General features: G+C 39.9%; 1 pseudogene; it reads right to left on the reverse strand.

The window, feature by feature from the left end:
* The window catches only part of LOC141351274 (uncharacterized), a 49,926-nt pseudogene that overhangs the window by 8,165 nt on the left and 24,187 nt on the right, over positions 1-17,574 (reverse strand).

The following is a 17,574-nucleotide window of genomic DNA, read 5'->3' on the forward strand; positions in this document are numbered from 1 at the left end:
ACCAATACCCTTGTTCTTTAATCTTTCTAATCACTTCTGCTCTGGCACAATGATCAAATCCATGTGCATCTGGGATTAGAATATTCAACAGTGCGGTTGGTGCAACAATGTGACCTTCATGAGACCGCCAAATGTTTTGGGAGTCTTTCGTAGCCCCTCTTCTGTGCCACATAGATTGCTCATACGGTCCTGCCTGTTGCTGAATCCGAGCAATATCATCTATGGTTGGATTGGGTTCTATAAGAACTTCTGGAGCTATTATTGCCACCTGACACCCGGAGGCTTTTTTAGCCTCTGAATCTGCTGCATTATTACCTTTGATGACAAAATTGTTGCCTTTTTTGTGAGCTTGACATTTGATAATGGCTAATCTTTTTGGCAACATCATAGCAGAAATTAATTCAACTATCTGTTCAGCATGTTGAATGGGAGTTCCATCACTTCTTTTAAAACCTCTTTGTTTCCATACTGCCCCAAAAAAGTGGCTGACACCGTGTGCATAGGCTGAGTCAGTAAATATGTTTGCTGTTTGTCCTTTTGCCAATTTACATGCTGCTGTAAGAGCTTTTAATTCTGCTAATTGAGCAGAACATGGCTGGGTGCAGTTTTGGGATAGTATGGGCACAAAGTCTTCTCCCTCTTTTTTCACTACTGCATAACCAGTGTGAATTCCTAAATGATCTCTGAAACTGGACCCATCTACAAAGTATGTGACATCCGTTTCAGTAATTGGAGTAGATTCAAGATCAGGTCGTAACCTGGTAAATGCTAATGAGTTAGCAACACATTCATGTGGCTCACCTTCATAAGCTAAAGGAATTAACTCTGCAGGATTAACTGTATTACACCTTTTAATTGTAATATCTGGATGTGTAAGTAGCAATGAATATGCCAAAGTACGGGCTTGTGTCAAAACAAATTTCCCTTGTTCAATTAATTCTGCAATTTTGTGATGAGTATATATAATAACTGGGTATCCCATAGTTATTGTAGATGCTTTTTCATATGTCTGAAATACTGCTGCAAGACCTTGTTGATAACAAGGTGGATACCCTTGTGCTACATTGTCTAGTTTAGTGCTGTAGTATGCTATTGGTTGCTTTTTCCTACCACTGCAGGTTTCTTGCATTAATACTGCAGAAGCATATCCATCAGCTCTGTTGGCAACAAACAAGTGGAAAGGTTTGGTATAATCAGGTGTACTTAAAACAGGTGATTTTTGTAGTTCCTGTTTAATCAATTCAAATGCTGTTAATGCATCTGTAGTCCAACTTAAGGAGGCATTTAGATTTTGTAACCCTGCCTGTTTCATTATGTCTCTCAATGGTGCTGTTTTGATTGCATAATCTTCTATCCAATCAGCATTGAAACCTGTCATTCCTAAAAAAGTCATCATCTGTCCTACTTTTTGTGGCAATGGTGCTTTACTTATGCCTTCTAGGTGTGTTGGGGCTATGGCCTTTGTGCCATATGAGATTAACCTCCCTAAATATTCCACTTGTGGCTGGCAATATTGTAGTTTGGTTTTGGATACTTTATGACCTCCTTGAGCTAGTTTAGTAAGTACCTTTATTGAGTCTCTATGGCATTGTTCGAGTGAGGTTGAACAAATCATCAAATCATCCATGTATTGCAGCAAAGTGCTGTCTATCATGAGATCTTCCAAATCAGCTTTAAGTACCTGATTAAATATTGTGGGTGATTCCTTAAAACCCTGTGGTAATTTTGCATATGTATATTGTTTACCCGCATATGTAAATGCAAACAAATATCTACTTTCTTCCGCGACTGGTATGCTGAAAAATGCAGAACATAGATCAATCACAGTAAAGTATTTGGCATCAGTGGGGACATTTGTTAGCAGAGTGTGTGGATTTGGCACATCAACTGGACTATCCTCTACTATGTCATTTATTGCTCGTAGGTCATGTACGAGGCGCCATTTATTTTTGTTTGCTTTAATTACAGGATAAATTGGCGTGTTACAATAGCTGTTTGTTTCAAACAGTACTCCCGCTTTCACTAATCCTTCAATTGTACCTTTTATGCCTAACTCAGCCTCTGGGCGTAACGGGTATTGTGCTTTCCTAGGAAGGCATGCATTTGGCTTAAGCTATACTTTGACTGGGCTGGCTGATTTTACCAAACCCACATCTGTTTCATTTTTTGACCATAGCTCTGTTGGGACTTGTCGTTCTACATCTTGTAATAACTCAGTATAAAAACTCTCCTCTGTTTCAGGTATTGACATCATTTGAATTTGTTCCTGTTTGTTAATCATGATTTCCTGAGGAACACCTAACAAAGAAGTTCCATACAGTATTTGAATGTAATTTTTATCAGCTGAATGAAAAATGAATGGATTGTCAGTTGTTTCCCATTGACTTTGTGTAGCCTTTTTTAACATAGGCCCAATATCTTTTGTTTTCCATTTTTTTCCTACATATAAAGATATATGTGGTACAGAATTTGCTACATTGAACCATTGCTTTGTAAAGTCATTCTCATTTACAGTCATAGCGGCTCCCTGTTTACCTATTATGATAGAATGTGAAATCAATTGAATTTTTTGCCCTTTGGTTCCTTCCTGCCATTTTGTTTCAAGTTCTGTATTTCTTGAAGGGTCATACATCATTGTACAATGGAACTGTGATTTTGGTATTTGTGCATCAGGAATCTGTGCTTCAATAAATTTACCCCATTTATCAAATGCTTGTTTCACATCATTCTCTATCTGTCCTAACCAGTACACATTAGCTTTTGGCTCAGATATCATCATTTGAGTTCCTTTTATGTCCACATACACTCCATCTGCTGAACACCAAATTTTAAGACCTAATTTGCACAATGCATCTCTTCCTAAAAGATTAATAGGAGTCTGGTTTGATATCAGGATTGGTAAGGTCACACGGTTGTTATTAGTTTGTAGACAAATCGGAGCGGTCATTGGAATTAACTGTGTTTGTCCCGAGAATCCTATTGTCTTTACAAATTTGCCAGACATGGGGAGATGTGATGCATAATTTGAATTTACACATGTATAAACCGCTCCTGTGTCTACCATCATGGGTATGTTTTTTCCTTCTACTTCAACCTGTAAAATTGGTTCTTGATTTGCATTAGTGGTTAAAATTGGTAACTGTCTCTCCCCAATAGGATTCTCTGGGCATCTCTAAAAATCTTGGTTTCTACCTACCCAGGGGTTCACCGGACCCCGTACAGACCTTTGCCAATTGTTCCCCCTCCTTCCCCTCGGGGGCTGAGTCCAAGGGTTGCTAGGACAACCACTCTTTATATGACCTCTCTCGCCGCACCCCCAACAGGATACTTCAGGAAGTCTGCCTGCTCCTCTCCTGTCCCCTTGAGGTGGATTTCTTTTCCACCCCATCGGCCCTGGCTGCTGAGCGTATACATTGATGATGGGTACGGGGGTCTGGTGTGCATTAGGAGGGTTTGTTGTGGCCAGAGTCTGCTGGACAGCGGGTGGAGGAGAATTCACAGGAGCCATCACTGACATCTGGTTAGGTTCGTCTTTCTGTACTGCAGCTTGAATCTTTCTCTTGTTTTTATTTGAAAGTTCTTCCAGCTGTAACTGCGTCAGTTTTCTTTGCAGTTCTTTCTCTTGTGTTTTCAGCTTTTGTTCATTTTTTCTGAATAAGTCCACAGCATGACACACGTGGTCACAAAACTCTTTGTGTGATTTAGAGTTTAGACCTACCACATCTTCTAGTTTGCTTTTTACAGTCTGTGGCATAGCATCCACTATGGCATTTCTAAAAAGGGTTGTCATTAAAGGGTCCCCCTCGGGGTCTCCCTCAGTCTCTTGTTTCCATCTCTTTAAGTGTCTCTGAACATAAGTGATGGGATTCTCTGTGTCCCCCAGTTCCTCCCCCTTCAGTGCCTTGGGGTCGATTCTGGTTTCATATTCAGTTCGTAAAACTCGCCAAACGGCGGGACGGTATGCATCAAAAACAATCCCATCCATGTCGTAGGAATTAACGGCTCTGTGCAAGTTAGAGTCCTGAAGGATTTGATCAGTCTTTGCTCCCCCTACAATTCTCGCTAGGAGGGCTTTGATGTCTCCTACTGCAATCAGCTTTCCAGCTAATTCTTCCTCCAGAATTCTGATGAACTTACCAGCCCCCTCGTGGATGTCCGGGAGTCGGTTGACCAGATTTTCCAAGTCTTGTGACCCCCAGGGTACGTAGTTACCTTGAGCTCCTTTAATTAGAATGGGGAGCTGCTTTGTTAATGGTCTTAGTGATTTTTCTTCCCCGCGTGACCACTTTCCCTCATCAACCAGTGACTCCGCTCCTCTTTCTCCCTCCCTGCTCGGTTCACATGTGACCTCAAACAAATATTCTTCTTCAGATTCTTCCTTTTCTGGTAAGATTTCTTTTATAACCTCTTTTTTCTTGTCTGCCTGCTCATATGGTAGTTTTTCACTTGGTGTTTTCATTTTATACTGTGTTTTCATTTTTTCTAATGCTGTTCGTGCTTGTTTGTAACAATCTAACTGCAGTGTTGTTTCTTTTGTTTTTATAGCTGGCTTAGTTTTAGGTCTTACTACTTGTTCCATCTCCTCATCCTCCTCTTTCTCCTCATCGTCTATTTCCACATTTCCCTTCATCTGCATCTCACCCAAAATTTCAACAGTTCCTTTGAGCAATGGAAACTGACCCTCAGAGGTCAAATAAGGAGGGGGGTCTGCATATTTTTGTTCCTTAATCATGGTTTCTTGTTCCATGTCTTTCAACAGCCTTTTGGCATGTTTTAAATTTTTTCGCAGACATTCCCCTTCTTTTTTGAACAATGCTAACACTTCATGCTCCTCTTCACGTTTTTCTTCTCTTTTTTTGTTTTTCTTACTCGTATTTTTGGTTTTGTAATTTTTAACCAATGTTTCCATTTCCTCACACAATGCCACATCAAAAGTCCCCTCTTTTGGCCATCTGGTAACCATACTTTTTGTACGTTTTTGCCATTTCTTAGAGAGATGCTTTATGAGATCTTTACTCAATGGGTATTTTACTCCCAAGAGTTCAACAGGACTGTCTGCCATATCTTTATTTTGTAATACACCAGCCCTCTAATTTTCTTGTACTCAGAACACTTTATAATGTTCTTATCTTATATCTCCAAAAAATCCCCACAGTTTCTCAAAATGTTTTAAAATTGTTATTTTTTTTTTCACATCCAAAACATATCAAACCACAATATCAGCCACCTTTTATATTTCCTAAACTTTTTATATTTGGTACAGAAAATAAGTTTTGACCAAACCTTAAATTTCAAAAGTATACATCAATATTTTAGCTCAATAATATATAAACCACATTGTTACCCAAAAATGTTTCAGTAATGACTCAGCATTCATATCAATCCCTTTATTAATTTATTTGGGCTCCCTTTATAGTTTAGGGCTCATTACTTGCATACTCTAACCCTTTATTTGTAGGGTGTATAATTCAGTCATACAATTATCCCTTTATTTATAGGGCTTATCTATCATACTTTATCCCTTATCGGGCTTATTTCAAGCATTCACTTTATACCCAGTAAGACAGCACTCACGGCCCCCCTGCTCAGCCACAATGACAGACCAAGGGAAACGTATGCACCACCCCCACTAGATGCAAAGTTTATAGAACACACACGCACTCTCACACTGCAGCTTGCAAACACACTCAAAATTCAGACACACAGAGTACATATATTTTCATACATAAAACCTTGTACGCCACCCCTTGATATCACCTTATATACCCCAATCAAATGACCATTACACCTCCATCAACATGGTCGTTAACTAAAACAATAAAATATACCACTTTTACACGGTATACTGTCAATATCGATAAACACTTCCAACCACACGACATTGACCTCTATACCCTTGTATAGACTTCTGTATCATACACCTCCAATCAACAGATACAGGCAACTCTTACGCGTTCTCTTCAATTAAAATCTGTTTCAAGTCACTGTGATCATCAACGCCAACTCATCAGTAAGAAAATACAGATTCATGCATGCATGCCTTAGTTAGATTGTATCCTTGAAATCAAAACCCAGTTCACATCTATGGTTCTTAAATTTAGAAGAGCTTAAATTTCTCACCACGTTGAGCAAAGTCTGCCAAACAACACAAACCTAATTTAATAAGCAAAAAGTGCTTACCTTATGGCCATACGTTGTTTGTGTTGCTCGTCAGGTTCGCCCAGGTGGTGTGGCTTTCCAGCTCTTTTCTATCCCGGGTTTCGGCACCAAATGTTGTGGTTTTCCTTTTCTTCAAATAAAACAATCTTCAGGTTTTGATTTCAAAGATGGACTTTATTGTTAGCGAAATAAAGCCGTGAGGAGATCTTGCAAGATCCACTGGCTTCTTCTGGCACCCTGGCTGATATATATATACTTTTAGGTCCCTCCCCTTAATGCTTAGAACAAATATATGATTTGTAATCTATAGAACCACATGACATTCCTCAGACCCGTGGCTCCCTCCCATGACCTATTTGACCCTGGGCTATTCCCTTTGTGCCTGACCAGATGGCACTTTAAACTTCCTTGAAACCTGAATACACCCACTTTAAACTTCCTTGAAACCTGAATACCCAGCTGGTCCAGATGGTTCTTTAGACTACTGCATAGTTGGATTATATTAGTAAACTCATAATGCACATATTTGGATTAAAATAAACTACTTCATGTTACATAGACTAATACATTTACCTCCACTATTTTTTTACATTGTGTTCAGGTTGTACTGTTTAGGTTTTATAAAACATGGGTTACTTACACTGACGTTATACTGTTAAGTTTCCCGCAAGAATGTCACGATTCCTACAACAAATAAAGTAAATACATTTTAAACAAATGTAAAATAAAATATTTAAAAACACTTACAAGACCAAACTGTGTGGTACTTTGCTTTCCTCCTGGCTGCTCGCTGGTGTTGTTGATTTTCAAACAGCGGAAATCTTTCTCGCGAGATTTGGCCTCGTGTTTGTGTACTGCTGTCATCTAGCGGTTCGGAGTTGTAACTGAATTTTGTTTATCTTTGAAATACGGTCAAATAATGAATTTTATGCGTGACAGCAGATATTCAGATAAGACAAATAAAACCAAACATCTTAAATTCACTGGTGTCTTTGCATTCCTGATGAAATATCATACATCTTGCAGGTTATTTTGGAAAAAACTAAATTTTATTAAATTCAAGGTTATTCTGGGCTAAACATGATTTGTTCGTAGCCGGTCTATTTATGAGCTAAATAGTGGCTATGTACGACGGTGCATAAAACACTTTAAAGAAATTAAACAAACCTTGTTAACTTTGCTTACACAATGACATACCATACATCTCACAAGTTATTTTGGCAAAAACCACATGTAATTAAATTAATGGATATTTCTGGGCTAAACGTGGGTTATTCGTAGTCGGTCTATTTGTAAGCTAAATAGTGGCTAAGTACAGACGGTGCATAAAACACTTTAAAGTGAAACAAAATACCTTAATCGCTTTGAACTTTGTTTACATGATGAAATATCATACATCTCACAGATCATTTTGGCAAAACAACATGTAATTAAATTCATGTTTATTTCTGGGCTAAGCGTGGTTTATTCGTAGTCGGTCTATTTATGAGCTAAATTGTGACTACGTACAGACGATGCATAAAACACTTTAAAGAAATGAAACGAAATACCTTGTAATCGCTGTTAACTTTGCTTACATGATGAAATAGCATACATCTCACAAATTATTTTGTCAAAAACCACATGTAACCAAATTAAAGTTTATTTGGGCTAGAAGTGGGCTAGGCACAGCCCGGCTATATCGGGCCTATACTGAAACGAGACGTTGAGCACACAGTTGCTGATTTCTTTTTAGCTTTGTGCAGTTGAAGCCTTTTTCACACTTTTGCAATTCGCATTGCTCTACTCTATGGCGTGAACCTGCAGGCTCCTCAGTAAACCTACAAGACTTTTTTGCTTGACGTGATCTCCGTTGTAGAATTCTGTGAAATGACAGAGGGCGACTCGTGAGTAATTGTTCTCAAAACCATCAAAAAGCAGCGATGAGAGGGAAGTAGTTTGCCAAATAATTTGTCAAACACTCGTCTCGTGAGAAGTTTGTAAATACGTGGATTTTTCTTCACATATAAACTGATTAGGTTGTGGGTCATTTTGACGATAGGCTACATGAAAAAGTTTTTATGATGTTTTTATAAAACATCACTTTACTTGAATGGGTGTTCATAAGGCTGACATGACACCTTCATAACCATGAAATGACACGTGTCATGAATATGAAGGAGATTTTATTGACGTTTATGACTACTGTCATTAAGTGTCATTTGTTCAATTATGTCATTTTTATTGCAAAGATGACATTGTTTGAGATGTCTTTGTTATGAAAACTTGACATTAACCAAGACAACATAACTGACCACTTTTTACCAGTGATACAAACTGAATTTGTCATTAAAATGTCTTTAAGTGTTAATACTCTGTTAAATAGTTTTATAACAGCATCATGAATATTCTTCATTTCATAATGTTTATTTGACCGAGTATTAATAATATTTGACATGGTATTAACACTTAATGACATTTAAATCACAGTTTAATGTAATGTTAACCCACAAAGCTAGGTAGTTTCTTAAACTTGATAATTATTGTTTATGATTTAAAACAAGTTGTGTTGTATTGGTACAATGAGGTATGTAAAATAAAACGAAAGTTTCTAAGCAGTTGCACACATTTAAATGCTTTTTGGCATTCAGAAATAGACCCAGATAGATTTCAGCATAATAGGGATACTTGCACTGAATCACCAATTTCACATGTATTTTGTGTATTTTCAAAATACAAAATACTGTATTTGTATTTAAATACATTTTTCAACACAGTATTTTGTATTTGTATTTGAAATACATTTCCATGTATTTATGCCCATCTCTGCCGGTAGGCGGGGAGGGGACCAGAGCATGATACATTGTCTGATATTGTTTTTGCAATTTTTACACACCTCTTTAATAGTATTTGACGTCTGGAGCCAGGGTGAAGTGGGTGCTGTACCGCACATTGGATCTACTAAAGCTGGGCAGCAGCTCCTCCACAGCATCCCGCTTTGGTGAGGACAGGTCTGAAAAGCATATATCGGATAAATCCGCCATTAAATCGTCAAGGAAGGCAGATGTACAGTAAACAGATGGTAAGCAAATGCTAACTTTGGCCGGCACCGTTTGGAGATGCTAGCAGGCTATATGCTAACACTGGTTGTTACTAGTAATAAATCGTTTCGCTTAGTAATATTAATCAATAATCGTCAATGTTAAGTATTCCTAAGATAAACTAATAAGTTGTATTATATAGATAAGAACAATATAGTAAGAAAAGAGTATTTAGATGATAAACTCGACAGAGCTCCAAGCTTAGATCACACAGCAGCGTTGAGACAGGAAGTGACAACAGGAAGTGACAGCAGCAGTCCAAGGGTCTGTTCCACAGACGATAGAATTCTTTTTTTTTTCATTTGCACCAATTCATTGAGCTTTGTAAAATCGTCATAGATTCTCAGTTAAAGGCTCTACAAGTTAGCCAAAATCTAGTTGACAAACTACCTCCAACTTACATATTTTCTTATTTGTTGAATTTTCTATTTATATGATTCTTGTAATGTTAAGGTGAACATCCTTGAAACTTACCTCTATTGTCCTGTGTATGGCATACGACCAAACTGGTTACACTTGTGAAGATCACTACAATAATTAATGCTACTTGTGAGGCTCACAGTTGGCAGCTAGCCTGTAATATATATAATTATATTATTAAATTACATTTTAACACTTCTACTAAGTATTTCAAAACACAGACTATGCATCAGGTAACATTAACTCTTTCCCTGCCATTGACGAGTTATCTTGTCAATCTGCAATACCACTATTACCAACCAGGTGGCGCTATTCCGCAACTTATAAAACCCGGAAGTATTGCCCTAGGGCAAACAGCTGTATGTCCGTGTATGTTTTAAAGATCGCTCTGCATCTGATCTCTATCAAAAGTCCTTCACAAAAATGGAATTATCTCAGCTTTTTGCTCAAGATTTGGTGTTTTTGATGAGGCCTACACATGTTTGAGAGGTGATAGGGACAGAACACATGAAGGTAGGATTAAACGGATTTTTTGTTTAGAAGCAGAGGGTCTGTTCTTTTGATTCATATATTGTATGTTTATATATTTGAAAAGGAGCATTTTCTGGAAGGCATTAAACTTTTGTGAAAATCATGAAAAATGCTGGCGATGAAAGAGATAAAACCATACTGAAAGTGGTGCCGCGTGAGGTTGCAGCAGTCACGTGATACAAGTTATGGCTCTCAGAAATCTGAGAAAATTGACTAACCCCATGAAAATATAAGCCCATTTATAAACTAAAATTACCCCAGTGTTCAAAATAAAACCATACAAAATTAAAAACAACACATTTGCTGGTAAAGAATTAACAACCCTAAATTGATGGGTTAGATTAGCCCAAAATGTGTTCTTTTCCTTATTTAGCCAGCTGTTGTGCTAAAATAACCAAGTGAAAAAAGTTTAAGTCTCTCTCTCTGTCTGTCTCTCTCTCTCTCTCTCTCTCTCTCTGTACATGGCTCATGTAAACAAAGGCTTATATCTCTCCTCATACAGTGTATCTGCAGATAAGAATTGTGCTTGTGCTGGATGTCATGAAATGGTTTGTGGGTAAAGAATTCAGATGGTTTTCACATCTGTACATCTGACGAACAAAGAGCATCATGTCAACTTAACATCATCTTTAAGGTAAGAATAACTTTTATAATAATACATATATTGTGTATTTAAACTATATATATATATATATATATATATATATATATATATATATATATATATATATATATATTATATAAGATATATATATAAGAATTAATGTTAAACTATTATATTGTGTTATATTGAGATCTTTATGGCTTTGTGGTACAGGTAGGATCTGAAATCAATCATTTTAATGATTGTTATTCAGAAATAATTTAGGGTTTAAAGTAAACATTTGAAAAGAAGCATTTAAAAGTTCATTAGCCTTTGGTGGCACATATCAAAATAAAGCTTATAGATTTTTGGGATGTATCCTAAAGAGACATTAATACATTAATCAGTAAGTCTAAATTAAATTAAATCAACTCAACTTTTATTCATAAAGCACTTTAAAACCATTGAAATGGTACATGAGTATTACACAACTCCAAAGTTACACAGAAATTACAATAACTCCAAAATACACAAAAACAAAACATCAACACATGACACCAAGAAATCAAACAAATAATCACTCACAGTTTCCGGACCTAATCAGACATCAAAAGCTTGATGAAATAAAGAAGTCTTCAAGTCCTTTTTAAAAGTATCCATTCTGGGCAGGGATTTTAGAGATAGCGGCAACTCATTCCAAAGTGCCGGGGTCGCGACAGAGAAGGCGCGATCTCCACTACGCCCCAATTGAGATCGTGGGACGGTTAAAACCATGTTCTGAGAGGAAGGTAGATGATGTTGAGACTGATATGGGATTAACATGTCCTTTAAAGGAGCTCGATCATGTAATGCTTTAAAAACAAATGTTGACACCTTGTATTGTATTTTAATTTTAACAGGTTGCCAGTGAAGGGTTATCAATACAGGTGTTATGTGATCTAGTTTTCTGGTATTAGTTAAAAATCTTGCTGCAGCATTTTGAACGTACTGAAGACGAGTAACCAGTAAAAAAAACTTATGCCTAGGTAAAGAGCATTACAATAGTCTAACCGGGCTGAAAGAATGGCATGAAAAACAATCTCCAAATCAGTATAAAAAGGATGGCTTTTAATTTGGTCAATTTTCTTAACTGAAAAAAGGATGATTTCACGGCACTGTTAACTTAAGGATTAAAGCACATTTCAGAATAAAAAAATATGCTGAGGTTCCTCACGTGGCAAATGAAAGTTATATGTGAAAATGAATCTGTAAAGCATATTGACCGTGTTGTTTTTCAGTCTGTTGGTCTAGCTGGCATGAATGTGACAAACAGGAGACTGTACTCAAAAATTATTGACATGACCGTCTCTGTCCTAAACTCAGAGAGTCACACACAATTACTGACATGAAAGTCTTCACTCAAAATTGAACTGGATTTTTAATCTTAAGCTTTACTTTTTGTAAGGGACATAATACCTCATTTGTACAGTCTTACAGTGTTGAAGCAATAGATGCAGATCAGTGATGCGCAGGGCAATGTATAAATATAGTGTCTTCCCCCCCTTGTTTGTTACCACATTCATTGTTATCATGCTCTTCCCCTTGTTCGTTGTCATAGTCACTGATTGTATCTGCTCTGTCATTGGTCTTTGTCTTGCATTTATACCCTGCCTGTTCATTCTTGCTTGGTAGTTCGTTGTAAGATGTCGCCCTGGTGTATGTTTTGCTTATTTACCTGTATATATTTTGGAATAAACTGCACTTGGATCCGCCTCTTGCCTCATCATGTCTTGCCTGGATTTTACCCGTGACAGAACGAACGACCAATAAGGATCCAGCAGCAATTCCTCACTCCCGTGTTTGTGTTCCCTCGTGCTTCCCAAGGTCTTCCCGTGTTTAAGTCCGACCCCGTTCAAGAGATGACTTCCGCCGTGTTTGAGCCGGTGCACGAGTCATTAGGTGATCCGGTTCATCCAGTGAAAACCCGGATCGGCAGCTTGATTTCCAGTTTGATGGATACCCTGCTGATCACTGTCCGAGCGACCAGAATCTCTGGACCGCTCGTTTCCTTGAGTGAATCTTCGCCGAGTGAATCCCTGAGTGAATCCCCGAGTGAATCTTCCCCAAGTGAATCTTCCCGAGTGAATCTTCCCCGAGTGAATCTTTCCCGAGCAAATCTCCGAGTGAATCTTCCCCGAGCGAGTCTCCGAGTGAATCATCGGCCAGCAGGTTTTCTTTATCACATGAAACGGCTACCTTCTGTGAACTACCAGAACTAATGAAACCATTTGTGCCAATTGAATTACTTAAACCCTTGGAGCTCCTTGAACTTTACAACCTCTGTGAATCTTCCATGTTGGCTCTGGCTTTGTGTTATGTTTTTTCTGCTTGTGGCTCACCAGATCCACAGGAAATCACTCAAACTCATGAACACAAGTCCCACGAACACCCGCACATGGCTAGAAAATTCGAACCTGTGTCCACTGCTGTCATGACTAAAAGGTCTGAGTCATCTGAGTCTTCTGAGCCATGTGAGTCTTCTGAGCCGAGTAAGTCTTCTGTGCCGAGTGAGTCTTCTGAGCCGAGTGAGTCTTCTGTGCCGAGTGAGTCTTCTGAGTCTTCTGTGCCGAGTGAGTCCTCTGAGTCCTCTGTGCCGAGTGAGTCCCCTGAGTCCTCTGAGCCGAGTGAGTCCCCTGAGTCCTCTGAGCCGAGTGAGTCCCCTGTGCCACATTGGTCAGCTAGTGTGGTCACGGCGAAGCCCCAGAGACTCTTTATTGTCACCAAAACTATGGCCAGTATTGAACTCTCTGCCTGTCCCAAGATGGCTGTCCCCAAGCTCCCTGCTCTCATTCCCTGGTCCAAGATGGCCAAATTTGAACTCCCTTCCCTGATACCACCAGCACCACCCTGGTATCCAGTCCCTCTCTGGCCTCTGGCTCCGCCCTGGGTTCCTGTTCTGCCGGCTCCGCCCTGGGTTCCTGTTCTGCCGGCTCCGCCCTGGGTTCCTGCTCTGCCGGCTCCGCCCTGGGTTCCTGTTTTGGCGGCTCTGCCCTGGGTTCCTGTTCTGCTGGCTCCGCCCTGGGTTCCTGTTCTGCCCAGGCTTCCTGCTCTGCCGGCTCGGCCCTGGGTTCCTGTTCTGCCGGCTCCGCCCTGGGTTCCTGTTCTGCCGGCTCCTCCCTGGTTTCCTGCTCTGCCGGCTCCGCCCTGGGTTCCTGTTCTGCCGGCTCTGCCCTGGGTTCCGGTTCTGCTGGCTCCGCCCTGGGTTCCTGCTCTGCCCAGGCTTCCTGCTCTGCCGGCACCGCCCTGGGTTCCTGCTCTGCTGGCTCCACCCTGGCTTCCTGCTCTGCCGGCTCCGCTATGGCTTCCTGCTCTGCCGGCTCCGCCATGGCTTCCTGCTACGCCCTGGCTCCCTGCTCTGCCCGTGGCTCCGCCTTGGTCCCTGCCTCCGCCTGCGGCTCTGCCCTGGCTCCCTGCTCTGCCCGCGGCTCTGCCTTGGTCCCTGCCTCCGCCCGCTGCTCTGCCCTGGCTCCAGCCTCCGCCCGCGGCTCCGCCCTGGCTCCAGCGTCCGCCCGCGGCTCCGCCCTGGCTCCAGCCTCCTCCCGCGGCTCCGCCCTGGCTCCAGCCTCCGCCCGCGGCTCCGCCCTGGCTCCAGCCTCCGCCCGCGGCTCCGCCTGGGCTCTTGCCTCCGCCCGAGGCTCCGCCTGGACTCTTGCCTTTGGACTTTTACGGTCCTGGCCCGCCATCCCTCCCCCGGGTCCACCTCCATGCCACCGCCCACCTGAACTGTTGTACTTTGGGTTTTTCTGGTGGGCGTCTGGAAGTCGCCCCTTTGAGGGGGGCTATGTAACGTGTTGTCCCTGTGTTCTTTGTACTTGTGTTTTGGTTCATGCTTATGTCTCTGTGTATTCTGTGGTTTACTTGTGTACCCTTGTTTGTAGTTGTATCTCCCTCTGTTGATAAGTGTCTCCGCCCCCTTGTTTGTTACCATGGACATTCATTGTTATCATGCTCTTCCCCTTGTTTGTTGTCATAGTCACTGATTGTATCTGCTCTGTCATTGGTCTTTGTCTTGCAATTATACCCTGCCTGTTCATTCTTGGTTGGTCGTTCGTTGTAAGATGTCGCTTGTCCCTAGTGTTCCTGGTGTATGTTTTGCTTATTTACCTGTATATATTTTGGAATAAACTGCACTTGGATCTGCCTCTTGCCTCATCGTGTCTTGCCTGGATTTTACCCGTGACACTGGCATTTTTTGAAAGTAGTAATTGTTTAAAATAGTTTATTGGCATCTTTATCCCACATATCATTAAAAAAGATTTTTGGATGACTCGTAATCGCCGGTAAGCACGGTTCACCGTAGGCACCCGCTCATTTTGGATCAACCTGCACATCACTGATATCGCCCATGGTTTTAATAAAATAACATTTAACATGTTGCATTCCATGTTTGCTTAAAATTATCAAATGCTGAAAAATGATTTTTTTACTTTTGTGCTGTAATTGACCTTTCGCCGGCCACTCCCCCAAAACGGCCATTGTCCAATCACACATCACAGCAACCGTTACTATGCGAGCACGTCCGACAAACATTAACGCCCACAGCGTTTGTAAATCGGACACTGGATGTGTTACCCCAAGAGATTGTATGAAGGAGTTGTGTTATTTCTATTCCCAAAGCCGAAAACACAACGTGAGCGTTGCATACAATGGATAAAACAGTGTGGACGGCCCCACTCGAACATTTACGAAGCATAAATACGCCTGCACAAAGGTAAACACGGTTGACCGTAAGGCTTACAGCTAACTAGGTACAGTGTTGTCTAGATCTACTAACTAGAGGCAAGAACACAAATTGGACCAAATTTATGATTACCATGAATATAATTGCCAGAATGTTAACCTACTCTCTAAGCTAAGTTTAATGACTTCTTTTGCCAACATTAGTTAACATGTTAGCTAACGTTAGCTACATTAGCTGCTGTTGTGTTGGGACTTTCAGCTCCCCAACTTTATTTTTTGTCAGTTTACGACAAAGTCGAACATAGCGCCCTAAAAATCAACTTTAAATAATTTGTTTTTATCTTTCATGTAGCATTTTATGAACAGAAAACCTATCTGGTTTCCCAATCCTGTAAATGCTGTGCAATTTTATTATATTATACATTTTATTTATTATATTATCTGTTCTGCAACTTTTAAGTCAAAGCAATTTCCTATTTGTGAATTCTGGTTATCACCAAAGGAAATAAAACATGATTCTCAAAACAGCTATTCTCAAAACAACAGAGAAATGTTAGTTAGCTTTCAATGGCTTTGAAACACATGTAGGTTTAGCTAGCTAACATACCCTTGTATTTTAACAAAATAGCTACTCGCAATAGACTTTTATAGACCATACCATATGAAAGAGAACTTACCCGGAAGTGCAAGAGCATGACTGCTCCACAAGGCTGTGCTGGTTGCATTTGAGTTACAGGTCATGTGAACTTCATTTTTTGCTTGAGACCGGTAAGCATTAGCATTGATAGTAGTCATGTCTGCTTCATTGCGTATTTTTATATTTTGAATATATCCCTCCATTGCATACTGTAACCGCTTTTGCCTTGTTCTGGAGGATATCGCGAAGGTATTGCTCCAAAAAAGGTCACTGACACGCACGGGTATATCGCTTTCCGTCATGGCAATCTGTCACGCTGGTCATTTGTTTGTCGGAAGTAGTAACAGTAACTAAGGGGGGCGGGGCTCGGCAAAAGGCTAATTGTGCTCTTAAAACAAAGCCTCTTGCAATAGTTGAGCAGTATGATTATATTGCATTTTAAGCTTATTTTAACCTCTCGACGCGCACTAGTTCGTGCACGGAAAAACGTCCGTTTTTTTTTAATGCTGCTAACACTATATATATAGCCTACTGTGTACAAACAAACAATGATAATAACATTGCTATACATCGTTTAAAAGGTCTAAGGGTTTAGCATCAGTGTATGGTGTCTGTTTTGAGATACAATTGCTCTAGCATCATAAATATAGTATTTTGTTACAGAAGTCCAGATGACAACATGCATAAAATAAGCTGACTCCTTACCTTTGTGGTGGTATAAGGAACGTGAATCGAATCCAGTCTGTTTCAGATGTGTGAATAACCCATAAAAACTCTCCAACAAAGTACATCCAATGACCATTTTTGTCCACAATTGCGTATAATCTGTGAAATATTGATATATTGTCCATTGTACATCAGATTTCACATGCACGTCTTGTAATAGATTATAATATACAATCTGATGACTATTTACATCGTAACACTTGTATTACACTCACGTTCAAAACCAGCGGTCAAACTTGTTTGTAAAAGTAGGCGGGAGTATAATACATAATATCCAAACAGCGCTGTCAAATATCGTGACGTCATCTGACTCACGCGTTCCTCCAATGACTTCATGGAAAATATTGATAGACAGAACGTTAAGCCAATTAGATAACGAATTCAACGATCTTGTGTGAAGCTTTATTTCCTGGTGTGGATACGGCATTTTATACGCTTATATAAGGATAAACAATAAAAAGAACGAACGTGTATGCATGTAAACAAAATACTTTTATTTTGTGGCTGACTGGCACTTAGAAAAGGCACTAGTCTTACAAAAACTCTTGCAAGAACCTAATTTTTGGGTCTATTGACTTCAAACGTGAAACATAACTTCTTTAGACTTGTGGCTTTGACATCATTGCATTTCTAGGTTTCACACATATATTTATCATTAAGATTTTTAGTGTTAAAAAAGATGTTATGCAAAAAAAATTGTATTACAATGTACTTCAGCC

This window comes from Misgurnus anguillicaudatus, chromosome 19, assembly GCF_027580225.2.
Source record: "Misgurnus anguillicaudatus chromosome 19, ASM2758022v2, whole genome shotgun sequence".
Taxonomy (NCBI): domain Eukaryota; kingdom Metazoa; phylum Chordata; class Actinopteri; order Cypriniformes; family Cobitidae; genus Misgurnus; species Misgurnus anguillicaudatus.